The sequence below is a fragment of the Mustelus asterias genome, chromosome 18 (assembly GCF_964213995.1).
Source record: "Mustelus asterias chromosome 18, sMusAst1.hap1.1, whole genome shotgun sequence".
Lineage (NCBI taxonomy): Eukaryota > Metazoa > Chordata > Chondrichthyes > Carcharhiniformes > Triakidae > Mustelus > Mustelus asterias.
The window spans coordinates 79,280,054-79,294,122 of record NC_135818.1 but is presented as its reverse complement, the minus strand read 5'-3'; the positions used below and the strand labels follow the sequence as shown (position 1 = coordinate 79,294,122).

Sequence of the window (14,069 nt, the reverse complement as noted above, 5' to 3'; positions counted from 1 at the left end):
CCTGATCCCACACCCCCCCCAACAGTTACGGCACCCCCCTCCCCACAGCACCAAAACCCCCCCAACCCCCTACAGTGCTGTCTCCCCTCCCATCCCGATCGCTGGCCTCCCTCCTTCCCTCACCGCTCCTGACTGCAGAATGGCAGTGGGATCCCCCCCCATCACCACCGATCGCCCCATCGGGCCCTGCCCCCATAAACCCCACCCTCTGCCCCATATTCGGTGGCCAGTGCCAAGGTGTGCCCTGGGCATTGGCACTTTGCCCCTTGGGGCCCAGGCTGGCACTGCCAAGGTGCCAATGCCAAGAGGGCAGCATCCCCCACCACGCCCGACTGATTGCCCCCCCCCTTCAGTCCAGCGGGGCCGGGCGCCAGCTCCCCAAAAGTGGAGAGCTAGTGTAACCCCCACTGGAGTGAAACACTCTGGCGGCGGGGAGAGGCTCGCGGGCCCGGAGGCCTCTGTCCCGGGCTCGCTAATTGTATTTAGATTATATTTAAATTCTTATTTAAATAATTCATGAAGTTCCGTGCCTGGGAGACGCGCTTGGGGCCGGACACCCAGCTAAAAAATCAGCGCAGCGGGATGGGAGAATCATCCCCCAGGAGTCACCCATTTAAAAGAGAGTTGAGGTGAAGATCTTTCACTCAGAGGGCAGTGAGTCTTCGGAATTCTCTTTCTGAAAAGGATCTTTGAATATTTTTGAGGCAGAGATGGATAGATTCTTGGTAAGCGGGGGTGGGGGGGTGGGGTTGGAAAGGTTATTGGGGGCAGACAGGATGCAGATTTGATGTTACTATCACATCAATCATGATCTTATTAAAAGGCGGAGCAGTCTCGAAGGGCTGAATGGCCTCCTCCTAGTTCGGATGTACATACACCAGACCTAAGAACAGATCCAGTTCAGCAAAATGGATAAATATGAATGCAAGAACGTTCACTGTGTAGCATAACATCAGAATGTCCCAAAGTGTTTTACAGTCAATGAAGTATTTTTGAAATTTAGTGTATGCTGCAAGTAAGTAACACACATGTTTAAAATGGAAATGCTCCAGGGATATTGAGGCAGGAGAGAGCAGTGGTTAGCACTGCTGCCTCACATTGGTAGGGATCCGGGTTCAATTCCGGTCTCAGATCACTGTCTGTGTGGAGTTTGCATGTTCTCCCCCGTGTCTGCGTGGGTTTCCACCGGGTGCTTCAGTTTCCTCCCACAATCCAAAGATGTGCGGGTTAGGTGGATTGGCCATGCTAAATTGTCCCTCCGTGTCAGGGCGAATTGCAGGGTAAATATGTGGGATTATGGGAATAGAGCCTGGGTGGGATTGTGGTCGGTGCAGACTCAATGGACCGAATGGCCTCCTTCTGCACTGTAGGGATTCTATGATTAAACCCAGGAGCACTGTATAATCAGACTGTTGGAATGCGTAGCAAGGCGCATCCAGAGAGGTCATTTACAAACTGTTTGACCCTGATGTGACCTATATCTGGGGTACTGTGGGCAGTTTTAGTTTTCCTATTTCAGTTAGTGGAGGGAATACAGTGAGGTGGCAAATGGTTCGGGAATGACTTATGTGAAAAGATTGACTGCTCCAAGTCCGTTCTGTCCTGAGACAGGATAAGGTAGAAATTGTTAAAATGATGAAAGGTTTGGACAAGTTGAATTCAAGTCCATTTTTTCTGTCACATACATAATTTAGCATGGGGTCAATTTTCCAGCGGGAAAAAGATACAGAAGTCTGAGGTCATGCACCAATCAACTCAAGAACAGCTTCTTCCCTGCTGTCATCAGACTTTTGAATGGACCTACGATATATTAAACTGATCTTTCTTTACACCTTAGCTATGACTGTTTGTGCACTCTCCTTTCCTTCTCCCCTATGTACTCTATGAATGGTATGCTTTGTCTGTATAGTGCGCAAGGAGCATTACTTTTCACTGTATCATAGAATCCCTACAGTACAGAAGGGGGCCATTCGTCCCATCGAGTCCGTACCAATCACAATCCCACCCAGGCCCTATTCCCGCAACCCTCATTTACCCTGCTAATCCCCCTGATACTAGGGGCAATTTAGCCTGGCCAATCCACCTAACCTGCACATCTTTGGACTGTGGGAGGAAACCGGAGCACCCAGAGGAAACCCACGCAGACACGGGGAGAACGTGCAAACTCCACACAGACAGTGACCCGAGGCTGGAATTGAATCTGCGTCCCTGGCGCTATGAGGCAGCAGTGCCACCGTACCACCCCAATACATGTGACAATAATAAATCAAATCAAATTTACAAATTAAGGACAACAATTTTAAAAATGGAAATGGGGGAGAAGATTTCTTACTGTAAGGGTTGTAGACACGAAGAACGGATTACCAGCATGGAGGATTGAACAGGAAACAGGACTGGAAGAAACTAGACCAGTTCTTGTTACTAAAGGGGATTCAGGGTGAGCAGGGTGTACCAAGACAATAGGGCTTGATGAGTCAAATGTCTTTGAGAGAAGTAGATAGATGAGTATTGTCTTCAGGTAGTGGGCATGGCCACTCAGCAAGCTTCACTCCTGTTTATGATGCAAGTTTAAATTGCCTCCACATTATAAATGGATGATATATCCACCAGAGCAGATAGTATTGCTGATAATGGATAGACTATGGATCAATATATGGATGGATACATTAGAGACACTGTAGATGTAGATCTATTAAAGCAACCGTTGTCATTTACCAGGTTCCAAATTACATCTACTAAATAAATTCAACAACTTAATTTGAGAAGGAGACAAAACATCACCTTTTATTTAGTAACCAAACTTAATGCGATATTGGTATTAGCACGTATTTGACAGCGAGATGACTATACTGGGCTTCAGATGGTGTCTGTGTATTCCAACGTATATCCAAGAGTGAAACCAAAAGAGAAAATGCTGGAATATCTTAGCAGGTCTGGCAGCATCTGTAAGGAGAGAAAAGAGCGGACATTTCGAGTCCAGCTTTGACAAGGGGTCATCTGGACTCGAAACATTTTCTCTCCTTACAGATGCTGCCAGACCTGTTGAGATTTTCCAGCATTTTCTCATTTGGTTTCAGATTCCAGCATCGGCAGTAATTTGCTTTTATCTTAGTGAGTTCTGTTAGATGGATACACCAAACCTGATACCTTGTACAAAATAAAAGCAAATTGTTAAAATGATGAAAGATTTGGACAAATCGAATCCAAGTCTATTTTTTCTGTCATATACATAATTTAGCACGGGGTCAAATTTCCAGCGGAAAAAGATACAAAAGTCTGAGGACACTGATAATCATCAAGACAAGAGTCATCTGGACTCGAAACGTCAGCTCTTTTCTCTCCTTACAGATCCTGCCAGACCTGCTGAGATTTTCCAGCATTTTCTCTTTTGGTTTCTGGTATCATGTACAGAGGGACTGTAACCAGACTTGGGTATTTACTTAAAACTGGTTTATTTACACTAGGTATAATATGCACAATGTGGGAAGGGGTTTAGGTGGTTTATATATGGAATAATAGACACTCGGTAGTAAGTTACAGGCTGGAATCTAATCAAGGAGTTGGATGGTTTATAAATAAAAGAATGAATACCTAGGTGTGATTAAAAGAAGCTTGCATTTATATAGCGCACAAAGTCATCAGGATTCTCCAACGTGCTTCACTGCTAATGAGGTAGCTTTAGAGTAGAATCATTTTATGTCGGGAAACATTGCAGCCAGGTCTCATAAACCAGAATGAGATCAATTATCAGATAACCTGCTCTTCTGTTGCTGGAGTGATGAAGACCAAGCCACCTGCGTTCTTTAAAAGATGCTGCGTGATCTTTTCATTCTCCTTGGACAGGGAGATAGGAGCCAAGCGTCTGCTCTGAAATACAGCAATGCTCTCCTCCTTCACTACTGCATGGTGGTTCAGTCACCTGATAAAGGGGCAGCGCTCCGAAAGCTCGTGCTACCAAATAAACCTGTTGGACTTTAACCTGGTGTTGTGAGACTTCTTACTGTATTGGGAAGTTTGGGGGTGAAGTCGCACCCAGAAACCTGGGTACAAAATCTAGACTGACACTCCAGTGCATCACTGAGGGAGAGCAGCAGTGCCAGAGCTGCTAGCTTTTGGATGAAGTTTTAAACCGAGGCCCTAGTTGCTTCCTTAGGTGGATGTAGAAGATTCCCTGGCACTAAATTAAACCTGGCAGAAGCAGGAAGCCAATGAAGGTGATGCCAGTTAGCAGCCATTTGTAGTATTTTGCCAGTGGTGCACGGGCTCCCTGCTTTGTCTGCACCTCGCCAACTCACAGGGGGCAAGGACGCAGCGGGCACAGTGTGTGTGTGGCAATCACTCTGAAGGACCCAATTGGCAATCCTTGGGCCACCCACCCACCAATGCCCCTGTAGACGGATCAGCTGGTCTGTGCTGGGTCTGAGAGATTGGCTGCCAGTCCCGTTGTCAGGATTCTGCCCAACACTCTGCCCCCTGCTCCACACAGCTCTCCATCACTGAGCCTCCACAGCGAGTCTGTTGGTCGCTGTCACTTTAGACACTCTGGTTAAAGAGGCGGACGGGATGCGGCAGCGAATGAGGGTCAGGACCAGGAGACAGACCCTCTGCCCAATTACTGCCTAAATTGGCAAAATTCAGCCCTGCCCTTCACAGGTGCCTCATTGGCTGTACGATGCTTCAGAACACCCTGAGCTTGTGAAAGGTGCTGAGTGCAAGTGAGTCTTTAGAATACACCAATAAATCCTGGATTACAGCGTGAACCTTGAACCTTCTGATTAAGGGAACAATTCAATGACTGAGCTAAACTGATGTTTAAAGGCAGCAATGTAATAGGGCTCAGATGGTAATATACTGTGTTAGTAAAGGCCGAGCCATCATCTAATTGTGATGAGATAATTCCCTGATGTAGACAGCTAGTCACATTTAATTACTACTCTCCGTGATGATGTTCCTATTACAGCTTTCTGCTGTCCTGTGACACACATCTGGAAACTTCGCCCCTGGATTCAGAAATGGGATCCCAGTTTTAATTCCCACTGCCTATCCTGGGAGTGAGTGCAGCCACTCATGAGAGTCCTGCTTCATTCACAGCGATGCAAAAGTTTAGGAATGCCCATTGGGCCATTGACAAAACTCATCAGATATTAATTGGCTAATAATCCTGGCTTAGCTGCTCGTAAACGATGGCTGATTTTTCTCTTTGAAGTTTCTGCAATGTTTCCCAGTATGCTCTCTCACCCGGCAGCCTGTGATTATGTGACTGATGTAAGTTTTTTTATAAGTTTATTTATTAGTGTCACAAGTCGGCTTACGTTAACACTGCAATGAAGTTACTGTTAAAATCCCCCAGTCGCCACACTCCGGCACCTGTTCGGGTTACACTGAGGGAGAATTTAGCATGGCCAATGCATCTAACCAGCACGTCTTTCGGACTGTGGGAGGAAACCGGAGCACCCAGAGGAAACCCACGCAGACATGGGGAGGATGTGCAAATTCCACAGAGTAATCGAAGCCAGTAATCGAACCCAGGTTCCTGGCGCTGTGAGACAGCAGTGCTATGTGCTGTGCCACCATGCTGCCCTGACGTACTGTCCTAGATCACAAATACTCCTTGCTGTATTCAATATGCCCCATATTTTGCCATCCAAGACAAGGTACCAGTTAACGTTGCCTTTAATGTCCAATCTTGTACCGTTTTCTTCTGAATGTTGTTGAAGCATTCTCCTTGAAAGACTGATTGCTCGGGAAGTCAGTGCAATGTGCAGCAGAATGGATGTGCCTCTGGGGTTTGTTTTGTGTACTTAGGGTTTAATGGTTGTGCAGATGATGCAATCATCACTCCCTCAGTACTGCCCTCAAGTGCTCAGCTCTGTAAGACCATGAAGATGGAGGAACAGAAGTAAACCATTCGGCCCATCGAGTCTGCTCTGCCATTCAATGAGATCATGGCTGATCTGATATGATAACCCTCAACTCCACTTTCCCGCCTTATCCCCTTGATTCCCTTACTGATTACAAATCTGTCTATAAAATTCTGGAGTGTATCTTGAATCATAGAGTCCCTATGGTGCAGAAGGAGGCCATTCGGCCCATCGAGTCTCTGACAGAGCATCTTACCCAGGCCCTATCCTGATAATTCCACATATTTGCCCCGCTAATTCCCCATCTCGAGACACTAAGGGGCAATTTAGCATGGTCACATCTGCACATCTAACCTGCACATCTTTAGACTGTGGGAGGAAACCGGAGCACCCGGAGGAAACCCACGCAGGCACTGGGAGAACGTGTAAACTCCACACAGACAGTCACCTGAGGCTGGAATCGAACCCAGGTCCTGGCGCTGTGAGGCAGTAGTTCTAACCACTGTGCCACCGTACCGCCATAATCATGACCTTCTGACTCAGAGGTGTTTTGAAAGAGAGTTCTAATATTAGATTTTCTGTTTAAATTTTCCCTATTTTCCTCTTTAGTGTATGTATTCTCGCATGATGGAATGTATGTTACATTTTTACATGTGAACATACGAACATATGAATTAGGAGCAGGAATCAGACTGCTCCACCAATCAGTGAGATCATGGCGATTTGATTATATCTTCAACTCCATATTCCTGCCTACCCCCAATAACCTGTCACCCCTTTGTTAGTCACAAATCTATCTATAGATCTGCTTTAAACATATTTAAAGACTCTGCTCCCACTGCCTTTTGAGGAAGGGATTTCCAGAGACCCATGACTCTCACAGAAAAAATATTCTCCTCATTCGTCTTAATTGGGTGACCTCTTATTTTTAAATAGTGACCCCCTAGTTTTAGGTTCTTCCACAAGAGGAAACATCCTCTCCGCATCCACTCTGTCAATACCCCTCAGGATCTTCAGGGTTTGGATTTCTGGGAGGTATAAACAGGTCAACCTCAATATTTAAAACTTATTTTTCCCTCCCTCATCAAATCAATATTTATTCTTATTGAAGTTTAACCTTGTCTACTCTCTATAGTGTCACCCTTGAATATTGGGGAGGCCGTGGTGTAGTGGTAGTGTCACTAGACTAATAATCCAGAGACCCAGAATAATCCTTCAGGGTTTATTCCAGGTTCAAATCCCACCACGGTAGATGGTGAAATTTGAATTCAGTAAAACTTCCGGAATGAAAAGTCTAATCATAGAGTCCTACAGTGCAGAAGGAGGCCATTTGGCTCATCGAGTCTGCACCGACCACAATCCCACCCAGGCCCTATCCCCATAACCCCATGCATTTACCCTAGCTAGTCCCCCTGACACTAAGGGGCAATTTAGCATGGCCAATCCACCTAACCCACACATCTTTGGACTGTGGGAGGAAACTGGAGCACCCGGAGGAAACCCACGCAGACACGGGGAGAATGTGCAAACTCCACACAGACAGTGTCCCAAGCCGGGAATCGAACCCGGGTCCCTGGCGCAGGGAGGCAGCAGTGCTAACCATTGTGCCACCGTGCAGCCCCATGATGACCATAAACCATTGTCGATTGTTGTAAAAACCAATCTGGTTCACTTATGTCCTTTAGGGGAGGAAATCTGCCGTCCTTACCTGCTCTGGCCTACATGTGACTCCAGAGCCACAGCAGTGTGGTTGACTCTTAAATGCCCTCAGGGATGGGCAATGAATGTTGGCCCAGCCAGCGACACCCACATCCCATGAATGAATTAAACAAAACTCTCTCACCTCTCATTCAGAAGGCCATAATTTCAAACTCCACTTCTGAGCTCTGGGAAGAAGGATTTGCTCTTTTGGGTAGATATATAAGATCTCACTGCTCTATTTCAGAGAAGGACAAGATGGGCCCTGAGCAATATTTAAAACAGATAACCTACTGCTTCTTTTCACAGCTGTTTGTGGGAGTTGCCTCATGCAAATCAGCTGCTATGTTTCCCACATTACAACGGGGAGTACACTTCAAAAAGTACTTCATTATCTGGAAAATGCTATTGGATATCTTGAGGTTGGGAAAGGTGCTATATAAATGCAGGTTCCTTCTTCCTTTGCTGTCTAAAGATCGAAAGCTTTGTTATCACAAAGAAATACCAGTCCATCGAAACCTTAATAAGTGGGGAAGGTAAAACACTAAGTTTGCCATGCTGAGCCATTGGATATACCAATGGGTTTACGGCTGTAGTGTAGTTAACTTGAGCCCAATCTGCATTTTATGATTGGCACATCCATTAGTTTAGCTTCGCTATAAGCCAGTCTGTGCTTTTTCTTTATTCCTTCATGGGATACTGGCTGGGCCAACATTTATCTCCTATCCCTAATTGCCCTTGAACTGAGTGGCTTGCTAGGCCAGATCAGAGGAGCAGTTAAGCTGTGGCTCTGCAGTCACATGTAGGCCAGACATGTGACTCCAGAGGATGGCAGATTTCCTTCCCTGAAGGGACGTTAGTGAACCAGATGGGTTTTTCCGACAATGGTTTCAAGGTCATCATTAGACTTCTAATCCCAGATTTTTATTGAATTCAAATTCCTCCATCTGCCGTGGTGGGATTTGAACCTGGGTCCCTGGCTTGCTAGTCCAGCGACAATACTACTTTGCCATTGTGAAGAGACCCATCCATTCCAGCAACTTGGTAAACTCCCCTCCAGATGTTGGATGGCTGGAATGAGAGGGGCTCGGAGGTGACTTGAGATGGCAGCACTCGGGTGAGGAAGATTATGTGAACCAGATATCCATCCCTATTTAAAATGGAATGACATCCTTTACTCACTAAAGCTGCAATCAGCATCAGAAGGTGTGAACCCCTTAACAAATTTACCCCATTCATGTGAAATTCTTGTTCAAATTTGATACATCATATCGGATGCTGCCTCATAAATAGAAGCGAAAAGTGACTCCCAAGACTGTGGAATATTTGGTCTCACAGTAAAATGGATAGTGGCCACCCCATGAACTAGATTGTATGGGGGAAGGTGGCCTTAAGGGAAGATATGCTTGCATTGCAGGCAGTACAGTGAAGGTTTGTTCGATTGGTTCCTGGGATGAGAGGGTTGTCCTATGATGAGAGGCTGAATAAATGTGGCCTGTAGTCTTTCGGAGTTTGGAAGAATAAGAGGTGATCTCATTGAAATATATAAGATTCTGAAGAAGGAGCTTGATAGGGTGCAGGGGTTTGGTGGGGTGGTTTCAGCTGGCTGAGGAATCTAGAACAGTCTGAGGAGAATGGGCCAATCAGGAGAAAATTCATTACTCAAAGGGTTGTGGATTTTTGGAATTCTGAATCTGAAAGCGTTGTCGGTTACAGCCAAGACTGGAATAGACAGGTTTTTGGTCCCTTGGGGAATTGTCGGATATGGGGAGTGGGCATGCAAGTGGCGTTAGGGCAGAGGATCAGCCATGATGGTATTGAATGGGGGAGTAAGCTCGGGGGAGCATTTGGTCTTCTCCAGCTCCATTTTCAGATGTTCTTATGTCATACCGAGTGCTTTGGAGTGAGATCATGTCGGAATAATGAGTGGTGGAGCAAAGCTGACCATCCCACATTTGCTGGGTGACTCAACAAGAGGAGAGGGGAACCAGAAAATCCTCAAATGATATCTGTTTCGTGATTTTTTTTGTATGCACTTTTTAAGAATTCTTTCACGGGACATGGGCGTCACTGGCTAGGCCAATAATTTTTATTGCCCACGTCCCTATATGGAAGGAATATAAAATAACAAAATCTGGTACTCATTCTCAGTTGCAGACGATTTGAAATGTTGAATTTTAGCAGTGAGCAAACAAACCCCAGTGACAATTTCGGTGTCCCCAAGTTATTCTGCACTAAGCGATCGTGAGGGATATCTATGCGAGGGGTCAGAACACTCTTTTCTCCTAATGTTGGAAACTAGAATTCCCAAACCACACTGGACTCCAATTTCTCCTCCCCAAAAAAGGCAGGAAATACCTCTTGTCTATTTTGTCAGTCCCTTCCAGATATCACACAGCATCAACCCAGACTCTCAATCCTGACTTTCTCCCTCTCTCATCACCCAGTGTCTCGAGAGAGGCGAATAAAAGAAACCAATGAAAACACTCGGGCCAATTTTAGTGGGAAAGGGAGAAAATTCCTCTCTGACCTTCAAAGGCCACAGAGCGAACTCCAGGACACAACAGGGGCAGGTAGCAAAACTGCTAGCTTCTGAGGGCCCCATTCAGCTCCCTTTGGAAGGACCGCAGTATTTCTACATCTAACACACTGTTTGGTGACCCATTCAAGAAGTTGATGGTTCTCCAAGAAAATAAATGCTTCCTGGCACCTGGTCTAGCTCTTTTCATCTTTTATACTGGGAGTGCCATATTCTCCAGCTCCGTAAGAGAGAGTTTGCCTTCTATGTTTCTTCAAGAGTGTAAATCACACCTTCAAGCCTTTTAAAGGGAGGGAACCTCACACTCATGTACCTCTTTAAGAGAGGGAGCCTTACCATTATGTACCCCTTTAAGAGAGGGAGCTTCACCCTCAAGTACCCCTTTAAGAAAAGGAGCCTCACCATCATACATCCCTTTAAGAAAGGGAGCTCACTATTGTGTGCCCCTTTAAGAGGGAGAGCCTTGGTGAAGTTGAGCCTCAACAGCTGCACTAAAGTCGGGAGGTTTCGCTGTCTCATCCTTAAATTTAGCCAAGGACATCATGACAGAAAGTGTTGGTTGAAACGGTTATATAGATGGAGGGTGGACCCTTTAATTGTCAGCACCCAAAACCTACACAGAAACATTTATCATCACAAACATTGCATTCCAGTCTCCGTTCTAAATACAAGGAAACTCCCTGTTCCCAGACTCAGCTGGTGCCATTCTCTAGATCAGGGTTTCCCAGACTTCCCCCTCACCTGACACCATTTTAATGTTTCAGACTTTGTGTGATTTCCCCTGGGGTTGGTGGGGGTGGAGAGGGGGAGGGGGGAGGGGGGGGGTCACAATGTCCCTAGTGGGCCAACACACTGCCGCTGGAGGATCCAATATTGCCATTGGAGATCTATCATTCCCATTGGAGGAGCAGTGCTCTGCCTTCTAGGTTGTAATGACTTCAATCAGGCCATTGAGATCGGCCTATTGGAATATGAACTCCCTTATTAAGGATCCAATTGATGGGCCAATCAGGGAGTCTTTTCCTTGTATTTAACTGGGAGTATCAGTTCCTCTGGCACTCCCGAAGGTAGACTGCTGACTGATAGCACTCTGTGTCCTGCTGTTGGAATTGTAAATAAAGGGATTTTGCTGAAGGGACTTCTGTCTCCAAAGACTTTATTACACAGGCCTTCCAACATTAGAGAGATTCTATGAAGTGATTTTCATAGAAACATAGAATCTGTCAGTGCAGAAGGAGGCCATTTGGCCCATCGAGTCTGCACCGACCACAAACCCCCCCCAGGCCCTATCCCCATAATCCCCTGCATTTACCCTAGCTAGTCCCCCTGACACTGAGGTGCAATTTAGCATGGCCAATGCACCTAACCTGCACATCTTTGGACTATGGGAGGAAACCAGAGCACCCAGAGGATACCCACACAGATACAGGGAGAATGTGCAAACTCCTCATCAGACAGCGACCCAAGCCGGGAATCGAACCTGGGCCCCTGGCGCTGTGAGACAGCAGTGCTAAGCACTGTGCCACAGTGCCGCCCCAACTCAGAAGGGCATTTTGTAAAATATGTGTTTCAATGTTGTCCTTTCAATCTGGCAGCCAGATGGAACATATCCTGTTATTGCGTTAGGTAGTTGTTAAAGTGCTTATGTACATGCATAATTTGGTCAGTGAGAACAGGACAGGCTGGGAGAGGAGTTCATCAGGCCATCAAGCATACGCTTGTATTGATGAAGACATGGGGCAACAGCAAATATCTTGCCTAATGGCGTTCCATCTTCCCGTGCAATGGTGTTGAGGAGGCGGGTGGGGTCTAAGCCTCTGGGCTTGGTGATCTCATTAAGAGTGGCAGCAAATAGTTACCATTGGTATCTGTGCTCAAGGTTTACAGAGAGGAACATGAGCCCAGGTTCCCCTGGGATAGGGCTGATAGTGTCTCATTCACAGAAAATGAAAGCAAAATACTGCGGATGCTGGAAACCTGAAATAAAATGCTGGATAAACTCAGCAGGTCTGACGGCATCTGTGGAAAGAGAAACAGATTTGACGTTTCATAGAATCACAGAATTCCTACAGTGCAGAAAGAGGCCATTTGGCCCTTCGAGTCTGCACTGACCACAATCCCACCCAGGCCTCATCCATGTAACCCCATGTATTTACCCTAGCTAGTCTCCTGATACTAAGGGTCAATTTAACACGGCCAATCCACATAACATCTTTGGAATGTGGGCGGCACGGCGGCGCAGTGGTTAGCACTGCTGCCTCACAGCACTAGGAACCCAGGTTCGATTTGATTTGATTGCCCCTTTGTGTTAGGGGGACTAGCCAGGGGAAATGCATGAGGTTATAGGGACAGCAGCTGCGTGGGATTATGGTCAGTGCAGATTTGATGGGCCAAATGGTCTCTTTCTGCACTGTAGGGATTCTATGACTCTATGAATAATATTCTTACTATGCAAAAACGAATGAAAACTATTCCCCCGGTCTGCTCTGCTTCACATAGTTGAGGGGGACATGGAGATCTACATAGAAACTAGAAGCAGGAATAGGCTATTCGGCCCTTCGAGCTGCTCCAGCATTCATTTTGATCATGACTGATCATCAAATTCAATATCCTGATTCCCCCCTTCCCACATCTCTTGATCCCTTTAGCCCCAAGAGCTATATCTAATTTCTTCTTGTAATCACACACCATTTTGGCCTCAACTACTTTCTGTGGGAGTGAATTCCACACATTCACCACCCTTTGGGTGAAGAAATTTCTCCTCACCTCAGTCCTAAAAGGTTTACCCCTTATCCTCAAACTATGACCCCTAGTTCTGGACTCACCCACCAATGGGAACATTCTTTCTGAATTTATCCTGTCTCATCATGTTAGAATTGTATAAATTTCTATGAACTCCCCTCCCGTTCTTCTAAACTCCAGTGAATATAATCCTAACCAGCTTAATCACTCCTCATGTGACAGACCTCCCATCCCAGAAATCAGCCTGGTAAACCTTCGCTGTACTCCCTCTCCAGCAAAGACATCCTTCCTCAGATAAGGACACCAAAACTGCACACAATACTCCAGGTGTGACCTCACCAACGCCCTGTACAATTGCAGCATAACATCCCTATCCCTATACTCAAATCCTCTCGCTATGAAGGCCAACATACCATTTGCCTTCTTTACTGCCTGTTGTACCTGCGCGCTTACTTTCAGCGACTGATGCACGAGGACTCCAAGGTCTCGTTGAGTATCCACTCTCCCAATTTACACCCATTCAGGTAATAATCTGTCTTCCTATTATTGCTACCAAAGTGGATAACCTCATATTTATCTACATTATACTGCATCTGCCATGCAGATGTCCACAGCCTGTCCAAATCACGCTGAAGCATCTCTGCATCCTCCTCACAGCTCACCCTCCCACCCAACTTTGTATCATCTGCAAATTTGGAGATAATACATTCAGTTCCCTTTTCCAAATTATTAATATATAATGTGAACAGTTGGGGTCCCAGCACAGATCCCTGCGGAACCCCACTAGTCGCTGACTGCCAATCAGAAGAAGACCCATTTGTGCCAACTCGTTGCTGGCATACCCCTCTCCCACCTTGGCCTCAACACTATTGCCAGCAATGAGAGCAGCAGAACCTCCAGATGACGTGCACTAAACAGGTGTCAGTAACTCTCTCCCCTTCCCCTCTCCCCCAAGTGCCATCTCATTGAAATACAAGTGAGAGAGAGAGAGAGAGATGTGATAAATTATACCAACCAATTCCTCGCATCCAACTTATCAAGGAGTCGAGGACACGAGGTGATTTCTAAAATGATAACAGCCTTAATCAGGCAATCAGGAGGAGAAGATTATGTCCTGACCTGTACCATCAATCTGCCAGCGATTTAATTTCATTTCCATTACAGGGTAATTCCGAAAATTTCCACCGCAAAATTAACACCCAATTTTCCCATTTTAATTAGTTAAATCA

General features: G+C 46.1%; 1 protein-coding gene across 1 annotated transcript in view; it reads left to right on the top strand.

Annotated features, from left to right (window-relative positions):
• The window catches only part of vsx2 (visual system homeobox 2), a 61,893-nt gene that overhangs the window by 36,361 nt on the left and 11,463 nt on the right, over nt 1-14,069 (top strand). The window lies entirely within an intron of this gene.